The sequence below is a fragment of the Ziziphus jujuba genome, chromosome 11, assembly GCF_031755915.1.
Source record: "Ziziphus jujuba cultivar Dongzao chromosome 11, ASM3175591v1".
Classification (NCBI taxonomy): Eukaryota; Viridiplantae; Streptophyta; class Magnoliopsida; order Rosales; family Rhamnaceae; genus Ziziphus; species Ziziphus jujuba.
This window is the reverse complement of record NC_083389.1, coordinates 20,275,362-20,297,750: the sequence shown is the minus strand read 5'-3', so window position 1 is coordinate 20,297,750 and position 22,389 is coordinate 20,275,362. Positions and strand designations below refer to the sequence as shown.

General features: G+C 30.5%; 1 long non-coding RNA gene across 1 annotated transcript; it reads right to left on the bottom strand.

Moving 5' to 3' along the window:
* Nucleotides 1-215: 215 nt before the first annotated feature.
* On the bottom strand, nucleotides 216-1,145 carry LOC132799997 (uncharacterized). Its single transcript, XR_009634940.1, has 4 exons — nucleotides 1,074-1,145; nucleotides 915-953; nucleotides 711-750; nucleotides 216-502 (listed from the first exon to the last, which is right to left on the bottom strand). It is a non-coding gene; the product is annotated as an uncharacterized LOC132799997 (long non-coding RNA).
* Between the last annotated feature and the right edge of the window lie 21,244 nt (nucleotides 1,146-22,389).

Here is a 22,389-nt window from a genome sequence, read left to right as displayed (position 1 = left end):
CTCACACACACACACGGGTCATAATGCTTTGCAATCGCAAGTCTTCTCTCTCTCTCTCTCTCTCTCTCTCTCTCTCTCTCTCTCTCTCTCTCACACACACACACACACACACAAGCACACACGGCATAAAGCCAAGTAAACAAGCCACTCTCACACACGGTAGAACTTGGCAAAGTAAGGAATTGTCATAGACAATTTATCAAACAACTTGCATGTAGTATTAAACAATTGCTATCACTCACATTAAATGCTTTTCTTCTTCCCAATAGATACAAAAGACAATAAGAAATAATAAAATACAATTGAAACAATAATAAAAGCAATGCTTTAATTTTCTTTTACGGTTATGTAAGGGAAAAAAAGAAAAAAAACACCGTGGTTGCAACCAACCCAGTCGGCAAAAGGAAAAGAAACACATATGATCAGCAGCTGCCCATGAAGAAAGGAAGAAAATGAGAAGACTTACTTGCAATCGACGTGAGATAGATCACGAATAGTCTTGCTACAAATCAAAAGAAGGAAAAAATTTAAGATTAGAGTGAGAAAAAAAAATTCAAAAACGTCTTTTGAAGATAGAAAAAAAATGGGGTGAAATTGGTGAAGAGAAATTCAAATATAGATGAGATTTGAGAAAAAAAATTAATACAAGGAAAAAAAAAAGAATCCAAAAATACAGATTGAGTGAAGGAAAAAAAATGGAGAAGACTTACCAGAGATAGAGAGGGAGAAGAAGCGTAGATGGAGAAAAAGCTGTGTCATGTTTTTTGAAGATAGAAAAAAAAATTTTGGCTGAAATTGGTGAGGAGAGATTGCATATAGATGAGATTTGAGAAAAAAAAAATTAATACAAGGAGAAAAAAAAAGAATCCAAAAATACAGATTGATTGAAAGGAAAAAAAATGGAGAAGACTTACCAGAGGGAGAAGCGGCGTAGATGGAGAAAAAGCTGTAGGCTATGAAAGGAAAAAGAAAAAAGCACGGAAGATAGATAAAATGTGAGAAAGCAAAATAATACAAGGAAAAAAAAAAGAACAGATTGATTGAAGAGAGAAAAAAGAATGGAGAAGACTTACCAAAGGCAGAGAACAATGGAGGAGGAGAAGCGGTGTAGATATATCGTTTTGAGCGTTGTATTAGATAATACAAGGAAAAAGCTTTGTATTAAGTTATATAAGGGAAAAACCCAGAAGGGTATTACATAATACAATACCCTTCACGTGTCTCTGTCACCAAACACTGTATTATATAATATATTATATCCCAATACATCCTAATACAGCCTACTAAACATGCCTTTAAGGAATTAATCGCTAAGGACTAAAGATAATTAAGTTTTGGTAATATTTAAACTAGCAATTAAGATGACAATTGAAAATTAATTAAACTAAAGCAAGTAGTTTCCACTCACATTGATAATGATCACATAACCTGATTTATTCCTTCTGACCTATAAATTAAATCATACAAATTCATTAAGCATGGATTAAACGAAAAATATGGCATGAGGCATAATTATTTTTCAATCAATTATGCATTCATGTAAATCATTGTAGTTCCATAATATTATTCTTTTTTCAAGCTCAAATATTATTAAAATAATTCATTTTTTCCGGCCTATGAAGGCATCAAAATAATTAAACGTTTATAGTTAAAGCTACGTCATAGCTCTAGCTATAAAAATTAATTCATGACAAAAATAGATTCAATATCCATAATTATTAAAAGAAACAAGGATCACTATTAAAAAGATAAGAGGAAAGAATAAATACAAGTGAAGAAATACTCTAAAAGCTCTCCAAGCAAACCTACATCTATGTCTTCTCCAAGCTATCCAATTGATCTCCCAACATTTTAAAACTCTAAAAATTTAAAATCTTTAAGAAACTTAAAAAACTCCCAATATTTAGTCTGTTTCTATTCACATCTCCTAAAAGCTCCTAAATAACTCTCTAAACTTATATGTCTTCCTTCAATGAGGTGGGCCTATATATATAGAGGACCTTGAAAATCTTTTTTTCTCTCTATTTTTAATATAGGACTCTTGCAAAATACCTTTTTTAGACCATCAAAAAAGTTGGACGAATTTCATATGTAAAATGAAATTTTCTTGATATTATTTGCACCCAACAACTTTCCTTTTTAATTCCTTTTAGAATAAATGTTAACTAGTGTAATATACCCGTAATGAAGCATGTGACATACCATGTACCTCATTAATAATAAATTAACCAATTATAATCACATGTAATGTTGGCCTTCGGATTGCCTCGATTTCCTCTCTTGATCAATGATGTAGATTTAATTAGAATTTTCCTTTTATAAATTCCAAACTGCAAACGACTATATATTTTTTTCTTGCATCTCGGAATCCAACATAATGTGATGTTTGAAACTGTCATATCACCTCAACTATGAGATTCCCAATGGAATTTTTATGGAATCGTCAAGGAATCTTTTTTGGAATCTTTAATAATTTTCTCAATGGTTGGTCCGTTTGAGCTCAAATCTTGGTTTCCACCATAATTCGATCCAATGAATCATTTTATGATTGTTTTCTTAAAATTCTTCCCCCTTCACCTTGATTTAAAAAAATATATAATTAAGTATTTTTCCATAACAAATTAACACAAACTAACAAATACTCAGCTTTATGACATAAAGTCATCAATATTTTAGACCTAACAAGTACCTTCAAATTTAAGATTTGCTAGTCCTTAGCAAAGAATGAAGAATAAGAAATTAATTTTTTTTAAAGAACATAAGATATTTTAATGGGGTGTCTCAACGATTGCATAACATATCAATTCTCAAATGGTTTCAAAATAATTATATAACCCAGTACCTTATTTTTCATCCAATATATATGATACTTCGATTGTTTGCATGCGAAAATCAATTTATACACTCAATATCATTCATTTGAATAAATCTACAAGAATTAGAGAGCAATAATAAAATATAAACTACCATACGCTTGATTTAATTATCACTCTCCACTAATGTAGGCTAATGCACTATCTTGAATCATTAGGACTTTATGGCTTCTATTGTTAAGGCTAATAAGTATGGCTAAAAGAAGGAAAGGAAAGGATATAATAAATCAAAAAAAGAAAGCTAAAATTAAATATCAATGAATAAATTACTTATTAATCTCAAGAAAACGTAATCCTCAAGATAATCTCTAGGAAGACCTTGATTTTGAACAATTTTTATGTGTATCGGAGATCTGCAAGAACCTTATATCTAGTTCATTGTTGAATAAACATGGATTGCACATGGTGTGTCAAAGTTGTGTTGTCTAAGTCAAAAATGTTTGTGGAACAAGGATATGTGTCCAATGAATTATTTAAGTTAATTGTTCTGACTGCAAAGCCTAAAGTTATGAATAAAGCAAATTTTTCTTCCATTTATTTACTTGAGTCTTCTTCTTTTATGATTCTCTAAGGAGATTAATTAATTTGAATCATATTCTCACATTCTAAATTAATTCTAGACATAAGTCTGGGACTTATGTTAAGGCTCAAATGATGAGATTATCATATTTTGTTAGTATGTTTTTTTTAAAAAGTAAAAGACTTATCTTTTAATGTAGGAAGCAGGTAAGCCTCTCCGCTGGCTTTATAAAAATAAACGTACAATGTTTTTTTATCTGATACTCCTATTCCAAATTACTTAAAGGAATATTGAACCTTTAGATTTAATTCGTAATGATATATGTGATTTAAAGTTTGCACCAACGAGGGGTGACGATACATATTTTATTACTTTTGTCAACGATAACACAAAATACTGCCATATGTATTTGCTAAAGAGTAAGGATGAAATTATAGAGAAATTTATTCTATATAAAATTGAATTTGAGAATCAACTCAACAAAAAGATTAAGTCAATTTGGAGTAATCGAGGTGGTGAGTATGTAACACCAATTGGTGAATACTATGCAGAACATGGAATTAAACATGAGGTAAAGCCACTTTATTCACCATAATCAAATTGTCTGGATGAAAGGAAAAATCTTACCTTGAATGAAAGGATGAAGGCAATGTTAAAAAGTTCTGGATTACCTCATAACATGTGGGGAAAGCCATTATATCGACGAATTACCTTTTAAATAAAGTACCCCATAAGAGAGAATAAAAGACACCATATGAGCTATGGAAAGGAAGACAACCATCAAATAAATGCCTATGAATATGGGAGTGTTTTACAAAGTGGCCATATCTACATCAAAGAAGGTGAAAATAGGTTCGAAAATCATTGATTGCGTTTTCATTGGCTATGTGCAAAGTGTAGTGCCCATCTTTTTCTTATGTATAAGTTTGAAATACTTTATATACACCAAAATATGATAATGAAATCAGGTAATGCGTCATTCTTTGAACATGTTTTTCCATGTAAGTCTGAAAAGGGACCAAGTGCATTGAAATGAACATATGAGACTATGAGTGAAGATATTCAAATGAAGAACAAGAACAAGAACAAGAGGTTAAGGATGAACTTAGAAGCAGCAAAAGGATAAGGACAAGAAAAATCTTTTGGTCTAGATTTTCTAACTATTTATTGGAAGGCGAATCTTAAAACTTCAAAAAGGCTATGAACTCTTTTGAAGGTCCCTTGTAGATAGAGGCCATTAAGAGTAAAATTAATACCATCTTGCAAAATCATACTTGGAAACTTGTGGATTTTCCTTTAGGTAGTAAACCACTAGAATATAAATGGATTTTCAAAAGGAAAATTAAAGTAGATGGAACAATTGATAAGTATAAAGATAGACTTGTAATTAAGGGTTATAAGCAATGAGATGTCTTAATTACTTTGATACATATTCTCCTACGATGAGAATAAATTCAATAAGGTTGGTACTTGTAATTGCCTCTTTGCAATTTCTTAATATCCATCAAATGGATGTAAAGACTGCATTTCTTTATGGAGATTTAGATGAATAGATCTACATGTAGCAACTTGAGGATTTTGCTGTTCCAGAGCAAAAAAAGAAAGTCTGTCAATTAATAAAATTCATGTATGGCCTAAAACAAGCATTAAAATAATGGCATCAAAAGTTTGATAGTGCTATGTTGGTTTAAAATTAATTAGTGTAATAGAAAATGGCAAGCCATTTTATGTCTATACATTAATGACATACTCAATGTTAGTAATGATGACAAGATGATGAAATCAACCAAGACTATGTTGAGCTTGAGGTTTAACATGAAAAATATGGAATTTGCTGATGCGATGCTAAAGGTTAGAAAAATCTTATGAACCCTTGATGGACTAGTTTTTAGTCAATCATATTACATAGACAAAATATTCTAGAAATTCAGTGAAAAGGATTCTGGTGTGACTAGAACACCTTTAGATGTAAATCACTGGTGGCAAAAAATAAAGGTGAGGGTGTATCTGAAGTGGAGTATTCTAAGGTAATTAGAAGCTTGATGTACATAATAAATTGTATAAGACCAAAAATAGCCTACAAAATTAGTAAGCTGAGTATAATCCTAATGATGATCACAAGAAATTAATCATAAAAGCATTGAGATACTTGCATTATATTTGTGATTATAGGTTGCACTATATTAAATAGCCAACTGTTTTAAAATGATACATTGATGCAAATTGGATATCTGATACTAAAAACCCAAAGTCTACAACTGGATATATATTCACACTGGCAGGTGTCTTGTCATGAAAGTCCTAAAAATAAATAGTTATAGCTAGATCCATTTTAGAATCTGAATTCATAATTTTGGATAAATATGGTGAAAAGGCATAATGGTTATGTCATTTCTTAGAGCATATTCTAAAGTGGCCAAAGCTTGTGCCTGCAATAAGCATTTATTTTGATAGTTAATTAAGTCTAGACACATATGACATAGACACAATACCATTAGACAACTAATCTCAATTCGAGTTATATATATTTACTATGTAAAATTAAAGGATAACAATGTAGATATGCTAATCAAAGGGTTAAATAGAAAACTAATTGAGAAGTCATCAAGGGGAATAAAACTAAAGCCCATAAAATAGAAATGTCTATACAATTGAAACCTAGCCTAGTTGATCGGACATCTAAAGATAAGGGTTCAAAGGGACAACCTAATTATGAAGATGAGTTTGGATCACTATGGAGGATCAACGTCTTGTCCATTCCTACGATGAAACATTGATATCTATTGGGAAATGTTAAGTTATGCATTTATTGATTCTTATGTATTAGGAAAACCGAACGATGTAATGCGAGTTACTTTTTAATAAGAAATCACCTATATTATAGAGAAAATGAGCCATTTCAAATGAGAATTAAATAGGGCACAACCACAAAGATGTTCATAACCAAAACGAACGTAACAGTGAGAATTAAAATGTGCCAAGAAAGATTCCTATATGAGGTATATCATCATTTGCACAGATAATAGAATGGTTCAAGGATATTGCATCTTCCATTTAGTCAGTAAAGTAGGAAAAGGTTCAAAGAGTAACATCTACCTACTCTAGCAAGCTCCAACTATAGAACTCTATCACAAATGTCGAGCATCATGTACTTTAGTTAATTCATTCATGTAAGGGATTGCTGGAATTTATAATTTCCAAAGTTTTAAAATGGGCTTTGATTTTGGAGTTACAATTTTTTGAATGAATTTTCAGTTTAGTTTTTAATTCGACTTTTATAACTTTCAAAGGCTAAGTTTGATTGCTTCTTTATTATTTAAAAAAAGATTTGTAACCCTTGTATCTAGAGAATATATATGTGTCCATCTGCCTTTGTGTTTGAGACTAAGAAAAAAAAAATAGAAGAAAATACTCAAAATATCTCTAATATTCCTAGACATTAGTGTGATAAAATAAATGTACGATTTCAAGTTCAAAAGAGAGAGTTTTTGTAAGTGTATAATTTCATAACTCTAATAGATTCATTGTATCATGGGAGACAAATGTTGTAGGAACACTTGCAATGTGTGGGGCAAATTTGTCTTAAGGATGTTGTGGAACGTTGGTCACGAATCCTCTTTGTAGAGTTCTTTTAATATGTACCAGGTTATTAAATTTTATCTTATTGGTATATGTTTTTTTCTTGTTTTGTTTATATAAAATAAAATACATATCTTTACATGTTCAATAATATTTTTACATATTTTTGTTTCTGTGTTTTTTTTTTTTAAACAACATTACCAATGATTTTATACAAATTATATATATGTATACACACATATATATATAAAGTTATATATACACTTTATACATTTTTTTCATAATACCTAAGTGAAAAAGTTTCTTGAACCTCTCTAAAAGAAAATTCTTTTAGCTCCTAAGATTTAAAAATTTATCAATTACCTCCAAGGTTTAAATAATTATCATTTATCACTTTTAGAGTTGATTTTTGAGTAAATTGATTTATGAAAAGTTTTAGTTGACCCTTCAATGTCAAAATAAACATAAAAATCGTATTTTAATCATTTTTCTTATTTAACAATATATATTAAAAATATTATTTATTTGTCTTTCTATTTATATTGTTAATCACTGTATAAATGTAATATTTGGTAAATGATATTTTTTAAAATACATTATTATAAAGCAAAACATTATTGACCTCCTTTTAAATTTATTATAGTTATATATGAACCTCAGCAACATTGTTTTTCATTACCCCATTTATCTTCTATCTCTGCTAGTCAAAAACAACAATTAAGCATTCATGTGGCAAAGTTGTTTTGAATATAGCTTTTGCAGTCAAGCTCTCGTCAGTAAATCTTTTTTAAAATGAGCTTTTTTTCTAGAAGATATTGACTATTTGGTTGTCAATTAAAAAAGTGTTGTAAATATTAAATTGGGTATTTGGCAACATAACTTAAAAGTGCTTTTGACTTAAAACTCTACAACATTAGTTTTTATTATAATAATAGCATATATATATATATATATATATTTTGTAAACAATATATATTAGAAAAATGTATCATCTATAAAAATTAACATTAATAAAATTAATTTGGTAAAAAGAGTTGTTTATGATTTGTATTATTTAAATTTTGTTGATTAGATGTTATTTATATGGTTTTGAAAATATATTTTAACTCATCATCATATAATATATATTTGACACTTTTATATATAAAGAGCATAATAACAGAAGTAAAACAGATGCGTATCATATTAGTCTTTCATAAATTCGTTAAGTTATTAAAATAATGAATATATATATATATATATATATACATACATATATATATATATGTATGTATATATATATATATATTTATATATATAGAAAATTTGCTATACGATCACACTCATCATTCATCACATGTTCATATAAAACACTATAATTATTTGCTTCATCAACTTCTTCATCTCCATTCATTTATTCTCCTGTAGGTAGTAGCTTCCCATCAATACCATAAAGGCTAAATTTTTTATCTATGGTAGCATGAATCTTTATGAAGTTATGTAGAGCCATTAAAGCAAGCACAATTTCTACTTGCTTTTCAGAAGGAAAACTTGGCATTTGACGCAATATTTTCCATCTATTTTCCCAAACACAAAAAGTTATTTCAATTGTATAACTTAACTATGAATGTGCATGATTAAATACTTCTTTATGTCCCCCTTGAAAGACCAGCACGTCTAAAATTAGAAAGATGATATCACTCACCTTTATATGGTCCTAAATAACCCTTCATATAAGGATATCCAACATCAACTAAATAATATTTACCTACATTAAAGAAAAATAGTCAAATTAAATAATTTTTTCAAAATATAAAAGTAAATAAATAAATTAGATATGAAAATATAAATCATAATATAAATGACAATTTTTTAATCACAAACCTCTTGGTGGATGATGAAAATGTAATGTTTCTCTATGAAAAGCTTCTAAGAAAATACATGTATCATGAGCAGTGCCATCCCATCTAGCCCGTGCAAATGTGAAGCATATGTTAAAATTACACACGGCCATCACATTTTGTGTAGGAGTGCCTTTCCTTCCAATATATGGTATTTGATTTGCTTTAGGAACCACAACTGGTATATGTGCCCTATCAATTGCTCTAATACAATCCTTAAAATATGGCCAATATCTTTTGTCATCCTTAATTTTTTTTTTTTTTGGGAACTGTTTTAAATTACGGAGCACTAGGTTTTAAGAAATCAATTGCCATATGTGAAATAACATCTAGCACAACTTCAAACAATCTAGATATAGTTTCACTTGAATGTTAAAATCTCTTTTGAACCATTCTATTACCAAGTCCATAGCCTAAAATTATTTAAAAGATAACTATTGTTTCTATTAAATTTATATTTTTTCCATTGTTTAATCCATAAGATTGATTCAACAATTTACACAATTTCATAAATACATGTTTTTCCATTCTAAATTGTTAGTGACACCTATCCTCATGATCATTTAATATTTCCATCACAAACTTCCATCCCGTATAAAAAGATGTCCTACATGGTTCTTTCACATAATATTTAATAAAATGATCTATAGTTAATACTACTCTTGCAACTATCATATCCAAAAGTTCTTCTTCAACTTCACTATCATCATCATGATATTCAGAATCACTATTAGAATCATTACTAGAAGATGTCATATCTATATCAACAAGTATGCTAAAACATGTAAGATAAACATTTAGAATTTATAAACTTAAAACATTTTAAGATTGTAGTATAAAAATTAAATATATAAATTCAGAATAATTAAATGTATATGCAACCAAAGTAAAAACATTACATCAAGGAAATAACATAAATTTTTAGAAAATACATAAATCAATTTGAAGATCCAAATCATTAAGGGCAACAAACATTTGCCTATTCTCCTTCCTAAGAAATAGTTTTGTAGCAGCCATAAAAAGTTCACTTCCTCTCTCAATTCCTAGTATATTATGTAGCATGCTAAGTACTTAAAGAATATTACAACCAAGATCATCTTTATTTCTATTCTCAAGTGCAATACATATGTCATCTAATCGTTTTGATAATTTTGCTGCAGCTCTACTTCTAGTGTCATTATTTTGTTCCTTTCCTTTTCTTTCCCCTATCTTGTGTGGAAACTCCAAGCACAGAATTTGATACGTCAAATTCTTTACCAATGTCCTCAATTCCTTCAGTAAAATTTAAATCATCAATAAAGTTCATATCTAAACCATCATATATACCAAAATCATTTACTCTTTCCCTAAATGATCCATCACCAACATCATTTGGTACATATCCTGAAGAAGGTGCCCAAGCTCCCTCTCCTGTAGCAGCAACATCTTTAAACAATATATCCCACTGGTCAACAAATTTTCAACCTTTGGTTCGAAATGTTGATGCTTCAGAATTTTCCTACAATAATATTAAGTCATATACATGTCATGATATAAATTAAATCTAAACTTATAATATATTTAAACACTAAACAATAAACTGTTAAACATCACCTTCAATTTTGTCTCCCACCATTGGTCACTAACAGAAATTGTTTGTTTCAATGGATTCCACCCTATATCAAATTCATGATTTTAAAATTTTTCCAAAGCTACCAATCTTTTTTCATTGCATCCCAATTATTTTTTAATTGCTTGTAATCATAATTCTTACTAGTTACTTGAGCAAATTTGCTAATGACATTTTTCCATCCAGCCTTATTAAAGTGCCCTGTTGGTCAATTTCCAGCTAATGTCTAATTCACACAAATTTTGATAAATGACTCAAGAGTAAAATCATTCCAATCTGTTTTTGTCTTTTTCTTCCCATTACCACCTCATTGAGTTTGTTGAGTTGGATTTGACATTTTCTACTAAATTGAATAATTAAAATAAATTAAACTTTAGCAGTCAAAAAAACAAACACAAATTTAAAAAGAATGGTGTAAACCATGACAATAGAAAATTAATAATAGCATTGTATGTATGCACCAGACAGCTAATTTATTTATTAGCAAACTATGAGAAGGTAAAAAACTAACTTCAAATCAAACTAAGTGCCAAATCAATCTAAACTCAATTACTCAACTTTATATTTACTCTAAAATGCATCCTTTTCTAGTCCCACGTGAAGCCCTTAGAGACCGGACCTATCCGATATCCATCATATAATTATGTGTCTAGTTCTTTTATCGTTGCAAACTAGGTATTCACAAGAAGGATCCTTGAAAAACTAGTCTCAAATAAATCTAATAATTCAATATTTGGTGGGATGTGATAATCCACAGTATTACCAAAAAAAAAAAAAAAAAAAGAAAATGTGATGTGCCACAATACAAGTTGTTACTATTTTTATGGCTTCAACCCTAATAGATTAAGAAACTATGTTGGTATATATTCAAGTAAATAACAGTTTTAAAAAATAATTTTTTTATAGAAATATGTTTCAAAAATAGAGAATAACAAATCTGTTTCAATAATTGCCATTTTCCTTTTTTAGGTTGATTAATGCAATGGAAGAAGGGGAAACAAAAGTTAACACAAAGGGAACCAAAAGTTCACACAAAGCAAAATCAATTAATTTGTAGAAATTGTTTTTTAAAAAAAATGTATCTCTATATTCTTTGATTATTCTTTAGCTTTTCTATAAAAGTGGTTATGAGGAAACTTTTGTGGAAGAAAATGAAAAATGATCTAAAAGAGAGAAAAAGCTAAATCATTTTTCACTTAGGGTTTAATTTGGATAAATTTGATATTTTAAAAAAATAGTAAGGATAGAATTGTGAATAAAAAATATTATTAAATGATCCATTAAGCTTCTCATATAAGCTGAAAATAGAGCTTTTTAAGAAAAGTTCAAAATTTGGGTTACTCTAAAACAACTTAAAAAATTCATTTTTGGATCAACAAATACTTATTGATTTTTACCAAACAATTTTATTTTTTGACAAAAGAGCTTTTGACCTTTAAGTAGAGTTTATGGACAAAAAAAATATTCTGCCAAACAGAGGCTAAAAAGTATATGATCAACACTTCACTTCAAATAATATCATTTGACCTCTTGTAACATTTATTTAAACCAATTAATAAAAACGTATAACTAAAATAAATTTGATATCGATTTAAAAGTTAATATTGAAATAATATGAATGAACAAATTTCCTAGTATGTTTACATAATAATTTCTTTTAAGATAGAAACTTAATGAGTCTTTACTCACTTTTGATAATGGGAGGGAGCAATTTTAAGCTCCTAGTATTTATAGAAAATTTTCTCTCCATTGGAGGGTGGAAATTAACAATGCTCAAGAATGGGTTAAAATTTATGCAACAAACAAATTTATTTCTATTAGAAAGTAAGTGACGAAAAACAATTTTGCGTGGGTTTGTGTATTATAGCAAATCTTAAGAGAAATAAATGATATTACTCAAAACAAAATATCTATTGTACCCTTTGATCATTACTTTGATCTAACGACGTAGATAGGAAACAAAGGGCCAAGTCATAAAAACGATTTTATCGGGATCTATATGTATTTACAGCAAACTTTAGGGGAAGTTAATGATATTTACCCTTATTATAAAGAGAAAAAAAAGTTAATTTAATATTAAAGAAACTATTTTAAGTAGGTATGGTGATAATTATTCATATCCTAAGGAATAAATATCTTTCAAATCTCAAGTTATAAATAAACTATGGATAGATAAATGAAACTTTCCCATTTAATAATTCAATTTTTTGATATTAGAGGATTTAAAGTGCAACGAATTATATTTTAATATTTGTAAGAATATCTGCAATGGACTTTTATCTTTTGATTTTGGAATTTTCGGATACTCTTTTTGTTTTTTTTTAATCAAGAATACTTTTTTGTCAATTCCAAAAACGAAAGGAAAAAAATGGGAAAAAAAAGTTTTTTGTCAAAGAATAGATATTTGGGAGGGACACTGGGATGGAGAGGGAGAAAGTGAAGGAATGATTTTGTACATGTGTTTGTTTCTTTAGAGCTCCTCTATATTTTTCACAAAAGAAAAAAAAAATGGAGCTTCTACGTAATTTGGAATGCTAAATAATGCAAGGAACCCAAAATTTTGGTTTTTTGTTCAATAATGCAGTGAAGCCGGCTTAGTAAAACTAGTGTAAACTGAAATTCTTTTCTTGATTTATATACAGGTTATGTTCAGAACCAACCTGATGCTACTGTATTTGGTCAAAAAATGTGAAAAAAATATGTGGTTGTTAGATGAAAACAGATGGTTCCGATTATACCCTTCCTCTTCTCATTCCAAAGCTCTCTCACGTGCATTCCCTTTCTCCTGTCCTCTCCTTCCACCTTTCCTCTTCTCCTCTGCTAGAGATCTTTGAATCCTTCATCTAGAAAAATTTCTACTACTCCAGGAGTACTGACCATTGTCATTCTTTGAATGCCATGAGTATCAAATTTCCACGTCCAAAGTTGTTTCGTTTTTCTTTTCTCTGTCCAAAACACCCTTTGTCTAGTGTATCTATTTCTTAAACAAAACCCACCACCAAAGAGGGCAAAAAAAAATTAAAGTCTAAAGGTTAGTTGTTTCTCGTAACAGGTCTTTGCTCCTTTTCCATATCTTACCTTCTCCAAAATGAGTTTCCAATAGAAGTTTTTAACCCTAAGCATATATTTTCAATTCTGCAGTAGAAAACTATCAAAAATTATTAGTATGTTTCAAATAGTTTCCTCAATTCTAGGTGTTTAATTTAATTAGATGACGCTGCCATTCTTTGCCACTTAAAAAGAATTATAAATGGTCTTAGATTTACATATTATGAAAATGGTGAAGGCACCAGCGAGCAAACTTTAAAAAGTTAGATCCTTAAATACCCAATTATCAGGACATAAGGAGATGAAGAGACAAAAAACAACCAAACCACAATTACTTTGCATTACCAACATCATCAAATCAAATAAAACACCCAGAATTTTTTTTTTTTTTCTGTTTTATGAAATCACTTTCAAGGCACAATCTTAGAAGCTTTAAAGTTGAGAATTCAAAATTAAAAATATTCCTAAACTTTCTGGAACCCAATGAAGTCATGCTCTTTATGAATTCATGCTACCCAACAGAGCTTCCTCAAACCCATAATTCCTGGCATAGAGTCCATTGCCACCTCAATTTGATGCTCAACTACCAGGTCCGCATCAAAAGTGGACAACAACAATCCCAAGCCGCCCTTTTCACTTGAATTTCAATTGAACCTTTCCAATTTTTCCCCTCTTCTATGGTGGGTTTCATTTCAGAAAAATAAATAGTAAACAGACGGTGTTTTGAAGAGACAGAAAGGAAAACGAAACACCTTAAGGGAAGAAGAGGAAGGAAAGGCACGTGAGAGCTTTGGAAGAAGAAGAGGAAGGGCGTAATCTGAACCATCCGTTTTCATCTAACAGCCATACATTTTTTCACATTTTTTGACCGGATACAATAGCATCAGGTCGGCCCTGAACATAGCCTGACCCTATATATATATATATTAGTTTATTTTATTTTTATATGTAATTAAATTGAATATTTTATTTTATTTTCAAATGCATGGATTTATGAACTCTAAAATATTTTTTAACGATTTATTCTCTTTTAACATTTGGAAATATTGAATGTTAACCATTTTTTTTATTTTTACATTTTGGAGAAAATTCTTTCAGATAAATGAAAGAGAAAGGGAGAGATGGGCATGTGTATTAGTGTTATTATTATTATTTATTGTATATCGAGGACATGTATATTTATTTTGATTTTTAATTACTTTCTTTTGCACTCATTTTCCCCTAACTAACAATTAAAATTACAAAATAGTGTGTATATATATATATATTATTGTCAATTTTTTTCCTAAATTTTCTTATATATGTTTATATATTTATACATATATATAGATATTGATAAAAACAAAAATGACCATTGATTTTATCTATGTTTTTCTTATTGATTTATCTCATTCATATTTATAAATTATATTATATAAAATTTAGTTTATTTATCTTTTTGCTTTTATTAATTTTATTTTATAAAATTCTTATTTAATATTTAAATTTTGTTGATTTGTTTCTTTAGTTATTTAATTATTTATATAAGATAAATATTGAATAGAGTAAAAAAGTGAAATTTTTGTGTTAAATTAATATTTAAATTAAAGGAGTATAAATGTAATTGCAGCTGCTATGTAGGATACTCATATAAACGTATGTTTAAAGTAGGAATTGCATTTGAAATATTGAAAGTTGGGGGAATAATTTGAATTAAGGCAAACCTTAAGGATTACAGTTGAAATTAACTTTTTAATTTTTGACCTTAGCATTATATTCCTGACACCATTCACCAGCTACTCTCATGTAGGCTTACCAAAAACCCATCTTTTGTATTTATGGTACTGTATTGTCTCACATAGTATAGCTATCATGCTCAATCCTTTGTTCATGCATCAACATATCTGTGATCCAAGGAAAGAAGACTCACTTCTCTAGACTTTTCTAGAATAGTTAGAACAATTGCCCTAGTGGAAAAAAACAATCCAGCATGTCATCTCCACTCACAGCTTATGGGCAATGACTCTAGGATAAAGAGAGAAGGTTGTCACCACCTTCATTATCTCTTGACCACATTTCCAACATCCATAAACAAGACAATATTGGACTCAAAATTTGGCATATGAATGGGTAACTGTACACAATCAGTCGGACAAAGAAATGATGAGGCCCTTGTTGAAACATCTTTGTGAAATCAATAATTATGAACCTCCTTCAGTCATTATTAATTTGTGTACAGCTGAAAATTCTCTAGTAGTTATTAGTTGGAGCCCAACAAACACCCTATGTCTATGTCCTACCAAAAGAACACAATGCCTACCCATCATCCACAGAGCTTGCTAGCTCATCATCCACTCCATAGAAAAGAAAGTTTGTCATCACTGATGAAATGAGAAAAGATGGAAAGATGAACAAGGCAAGGAAATTGAAGTCCCTAACGACATAATCAAGGAAATCATGACATGATAAGATTCTCATGATCCATATGAATAAGGTGGGTGCCTTCCACTCTTGAGATGAAAATCTATCACCTAGCCATAAGCCCATTTATCCATAAAGTTATTTGTTTAGTTGTAAAAAGTATTTTGAAGTGGTGTGTTTAGCTTTTGTAGAAAGTAGATTCCCTCTGCTTTATGTTAGTCGTGTGCGCTTGAATTATTTAAGCTTTTGTAAAAGCATATTCCCTCTGCTTTATGTTTGTCATGCCTATAATCCCTCTTCTATATATAGAGGTCTCTTCAATTGTAATCGCCAAGCCTAGTTTGAAGAATAAAATATCAGTATGTTTTCCAAATATGAGTTTCTACATTTCCTTTCTCTTCCCAAAAGTCTTTCCTCATGCTTACATTAAATGTTCTTTGAGTATGAGTATTGGTCTATCCTTGCCATGGACTCCATGGATCCTAGGTATCAGAAAGTACAAGATGCTCATATGATCCAATATGGACTATGATATAGTGTGGTTCAAAGAATAGAGCCCGATGTTTACCCTAAAATGGATGAAAGTGGGATTGTTTGTGGGCAAGCTCTTTGTGTAGTTCTATGTTATAGGCCTTCTTGGTATCAGTACTTTATTCTCAGTATTTCTGAGCCTGTAAGAACACCCGTAGTGCCAGTAGTTCTGGACTTAGTAGAAGTATAAAGATTGATGAGTAAGGAAGAATCATTAATCATCGAAACTTCTTCAAACACCTCTTTAACTTCTTCAAATAGCTCTCCTAGATTCTCTTTTTTCTGCAACTGTTCTCGATCTCCTATAATCAAAGGATCCAATTTTGCAAAAATTGACCAGTTGGTAGAATACACCTATATTCCACCTGATGCTTAGATCAATGCCACCAAGTTACCCTTGTTAACCCTTACAAGTTATTCCAGAAATCAAATTATGTCCAAAAAAGTATCAGATAGTTGATTACTTCCAGGAAACCTCCTATAAAAGAGTATATATGATCTTTACAGATGAATAGCTGCATAATTCTACCCACTGAAAAAGAATAGTTCCTCAATCTTAAGATCTCATAAGATCACACAGAAGCTTGGAAGAAAGAACGATATACCCATCTACTTTCATGGATGGAGAGGTCTTCCAGTAGTAACAAGACTTACCTTACTTAATAGTATCTTTTTAAGGTATGAGCAAACAGTGATGGGGACAATGCTATCAACTCTCAACGCAGGAAGCATATAATTATCATTTTATCCTAATTTCTGTCTTTCGCTCTAAGATCCTAACCTGTCCAAATTATTGAAGGTACAGATCCAACTCACTAGTGCTAAACAAGTTGAAATAGCCTATGCATTGACTCTGCACATTAAATTGCCTTCAGATTATACAATTATGTTGTTGATCTAAGCAGACCAGGCATATATGACGATGCAATTTACATTGAAGCATAAAATCAAATCTCCCAACCATTATTCAAATCCCCTAACAGATTGTCAGGAATAAAGAAATTGATCCCTCTTAGCTAGGTAACAAATTATGAAAAGATACTGTAGTTTAACAAACCACTCCATACAATGGATTCCACTTGTAAAACTCTATCAAAAAGTATAATTAAGATCAAGTTCAAAGGCTTTGAAGAAAACTCCAACATAAGTCCAACAGGGAAGCCCATATTCCCCTCCATGGTCATCATCACTTTTACTAGAGGAATATAAATAGGATGACATTCCTATTAGCACCTTCTGGCCTAATGGAACTCACTCTTATATTGCAAAAGTTGATGGAAACTTCATATGGGATGTAGCTTTAGATATGTGTGAGTGTGGATGTGATTAATGGCTCCATGATGAAAACTCAGATGACTCTAACTATGAGAAATCTAGACGGAGAAGAAGAAGGAAAAAGAAATCTACATTACCATCTTCATGCAAGCCTCCAAAAAGAACTTACCATACAAACAATCCAGATTCTCCATGGATTGGTATACATAAGATAAAGACATTTACCAATCTACAAAAAAAAATTGAGAATCCTTATGTGGAGAGACCTGGGACTACGAAAGATGCTTATGTAGAGAGACAAGCAGACATAACCATTAGTAGTATGAAAAAATAGAAATAGAAAATTTTTGAACAAGAGATTCTTCCATGCATGATGTTCTCTTTAGGGAAGAAAAACTTATCCAACACACAAGGTTAACTCCCAACTATTTGTGTAGTCTAAAGAGATTCTCCCAAATGGATCCTGCAAACCTCTTTCTCAGGGAGAAGAAGTCTTGAATTGGCACAACTTAAACTCTCAGGCACAAAATTAAGCTTTGAAAATGATTGATATAAAGGTTGATAAGATAAAAGCACAAACTGCAATTATTGATACAAGGCTTGACTCATTCTCCACTAAAGTAAGGAAGATGCATGCCAACCTGATAACTAAGATCTCAACTCTTGACACAAATCTCAACTCTTAATACAGATCTTAGAGACATGATTGATAGACAAGATATAGGTAGAGAATTCTTTGAAAAGAACAGGAAATCAAAAGATAAAAGGTGATGTTGAAGCAAATCAATGACAATCTCAATTCTCCAAATTATACACCCTTTAAGGGTATGTCAATGTTTTCTACACCATCATACACCCCTACAACTGATTTCTCCACAATGTTTCAAATGACACATGAGCTCTTTGAAAAGCCTAAACCAAATAAAACAAGGGAGCAAGCATCTACATCTTCAAGCACACCAAAACCTTTAGTCTTACCAACATGAGATTATCAGCCAACCTTATCCTCAGCAAAGCCATCACAATTAATGGATATCATTCTTTAAATGGACATAGTTCTTGAAAAGAAGAATTTGGCATAGATACAAAAGAATCCATCACACATTCTGAAAAAAGGTTATGATATGAACAAAATCTTCATAGTTACACCTTAAGCATCAACCTCTCAAGCTCCTCCGCCTACAGATGAAACAATCATCATTAAGCCTAATGAAGAAGAAGGTGAAATGAAGTTAGGCCTAATGAAACTTCAAAGTTTACAATAAAACCAGTCCAAGGCCCAGGTTTATGTTTGATTATCTAGATTCGGCCCAAAGAAGGGATAAGGTCCATGAATTCATAGCATAGATTGGCACTTAAATGACAAGGCCCAATGCTAATCTTGAAAGTGTCTTAGAAGATTTAACATCGAGATTTGTAGGTATTTTAAGAGATCGGTTATAAAGTTTGGGTCTATATAGGTAACTCCAATTGATCAGAATTTAATTAGCAAGTGATATTTTAGGATCCATTGATGTTGAGTTTGTGTGAGACCCTAACCTCATTGTTGCCTAAATGAGAAGAGACTATTTTGACATGATATGTTGTTCAATAAAGAAAAAAGACCTCGACTTCCATTTCAAAATAATGTCCCTCGGATTCTATGTGGCATCTTTTCTACAACAATTTCAGTTAAAAGTTGTATGAATGATAGTGGCTTCAAAGGAAGGAATAAAATCCTCTACATTTGATCAAATAAACCATATAACATTTAAGGTAGCAGATAAACTTTGTGAACGGGACAAATTCTTCAAGAATTTTTTGCACAATAAGCCTTATATAAAAAAGGCTTGTTCAAATCATATTTGAAGAACAAATGCAAGAAAGAAGGATATAACTGTTTCTCTATAGGCAAGAAGAAGATATCGCACCTCAGAATCAAGATCAATAAAAGAAATCTTTCCAATAGAAAATACAAATACTTTAGACGAAAAGTAAAAGAGAATTCTTGAAGTCTATTGTATGTAACATATGTAGAAAGAAAGGATATTTCTCAATAAACTATCCGAAGAAGCAGAAGAAAGCTATTAAGGTTATACAACAATTGCAAGTCTCAATTCTTCATCCAAAAGATGTAGAGGCAGATCTTGAGTCACTGCTCTCAGAGTAGGAAGTAGTTGATGAAGATACCATCTTTGCATTTCCTGAAGAAGACAATGACACAGAGTTAGTCTTTACATCAGATATATCAGAAGATGATATACTATTTGTATATCAATCCCAGCCTTTGCTTAGCATTACTGCTATTCCATCACCGATTAAGGCAATAACATACATGGATACTGATGCACACAAGACTGCGATAGATCCTTAAATCCTGCCACCTTATGTGTGGACTCCATGTGGAGAAAAGTTCAAAGCAGTTGATGATAAAATCTTTTGCATTGAACTAATCTCAAAATAACCAATTGGCATAAAGTTTTTTCCAGACTGCACCATATGGAAAAAGATGATTAGTTTCTCACTGCTAAACAAAAACATCCTTGTTAGAATAGATGGATATTGTTAGGCAAAATATATGTTTACATTGCCACAAGGAACTAAGTATAAGAAAAAATTCAAGCCATATACTCAAATTTCAAAAATATATAGTATATAGCAACAAGTCCCCCCAGTCTTTGTGAAGGTGAAAAAAAACTCCTGATCGCATGTGCAGATGATCATAACACTTTTGATCATCCATCTCTACTTCAGAAAAATAAAAAAATTCTTCATCAAGTTTCCATTTAAAATGAATGAAGATATCAATCCAACCAAGGCTACTCATCGAGGAATGTCTCCATTAGATCTAGCCTTAGCAAAAGCTGAATATGCCTCACTCTTGCAACAAAGACTAATAAAGCTTACTTCATCTTCATGGGCATGTTAAGTATTCTACGTGGAAAAAAGATCAGAGAAGATCAAAGGAAAAAAGATATTAGTCATTGACCATAAACCTCTTGATCATTTCCTCCAACATAACAAGTTCTAGTTACTTAAGATCAATTCTTTGTTTGTTCATCAACAAGATGCTATGATCTTCTCTAAGTTTGACTTGAAAGTAAGATTTTGGCAAGTAGGCATCCACCTTAATGATAGGTAGAAGAAGGCATTCTGCATACCTAATGCCCAGTACCAATGGACAGTTCTACTATTTGGGTTGAAAGTTGCACCTTCGTTGTTCCAGATGACCATGACCAAAATTGTAGAACCTAAACTTCACATAGCCATAATCTCCATTGATGATATTCTTTTGTTCTCAAAAATAGAAAGAAGCCCACAATGAGTTGTTGAACAAATTTTACGACATAGTTTCATCTTATGGAATTATGTTGTCAAAGCCCAACATCCATATTGGCGAGGCCTTAATAGATTTTTTGGGTGTGTATCTCGCAAAAGAAAAGATTGTACCAGGAACCCACATAACAAAAAAGCTACTTAACTTCCCAAATGAAATCTTGGTCAAAAGAAAATCCAACAATTTTTAGGAATTGTAAATTATATCAAAGATTTTATTCCCAGTGTTTCAAAATGAACAAGCAAGCCATCACTGCTTTTGAAAAAGAACTCTTTGTCATGGAGAGCAGAACAGACACTAGCTGTAAAGAAGCTAGAAGAAGTGGCTCAAAACCTTCCACTTCTAAAGATTCATGGAAAAGGCAAAACAATACTCCAGACTGATGCTAGCAACCTTTATTGGGGTGTGATTCTGATTGAGGAAGATGAGATTGGACAACAACACTACTGTGGTCATACAAGTGGTCATCTCAAACCATCCTAGCAATATAATCATTCTATCTACAAGGAGATTTTAGCAGTTAAGAATGTGATTAAGAAATTTCAATTCCATTTGATTGGCTATAAGTTTCTGATTAAGATGGACAACTCCTTATTACCAAGGATAATGGAGTTTAAAAAAGGCCTTACCTATTGCTCAACTTTTGAGATTAAAGGAATGCTTTTCGAGGTATGATTATGAGGTAAAGTATATAAAAAAAGTACATGAAAAGCTCATACCAGACTTACTCTTCATACCAAAACCAATCCATATAATCTCACCGGTCTCCCCCTACCACCTCATTTTTATGACTACTCCTAATTATTATTTTCCACTCCCTTAGAAAGCAAAAATTCAAAAAACATTTCCTTCTGGCCTAGAAATCCAAAATTAACCACTGAAATTTAGAGCTTTACAAAAGCTTGGCTTTTCTACTATGTTTCCCAAATAATCCAATAATTTCCTAATTGCCAAACAATTTTCATGTTTTACTTACTAATTTTTATTCTTTCTATCTTTTAATTATTAGTGAATGAGAGGAAATTCAAGCAAAGAATTAGGAAAGCAAATATAACAATAAATATTTATAGTAAAATAAAAAAAAGCATTGTTGGAAAACTTTTTAAAATTTTACTCTTTATTTATCGTTGAGGACATTCTCTTTATGGGGTGTGGTAAAGTTAGTGTGAATATAAAATTTCCTAAAAAAGTGAAATTTTTTCTTATTTGGATAATTTTGAAGATAAAGAATTTGTGAGGTCTAGTGAAACATAAATATCATAATATGGAAAACTGAGTGGTAAAGTAGATCCTACTAAAAATGTGTCATTCTAAAATTTTTTAAAAAACTGATTTTACGTATTTTTTCTATAATTAAC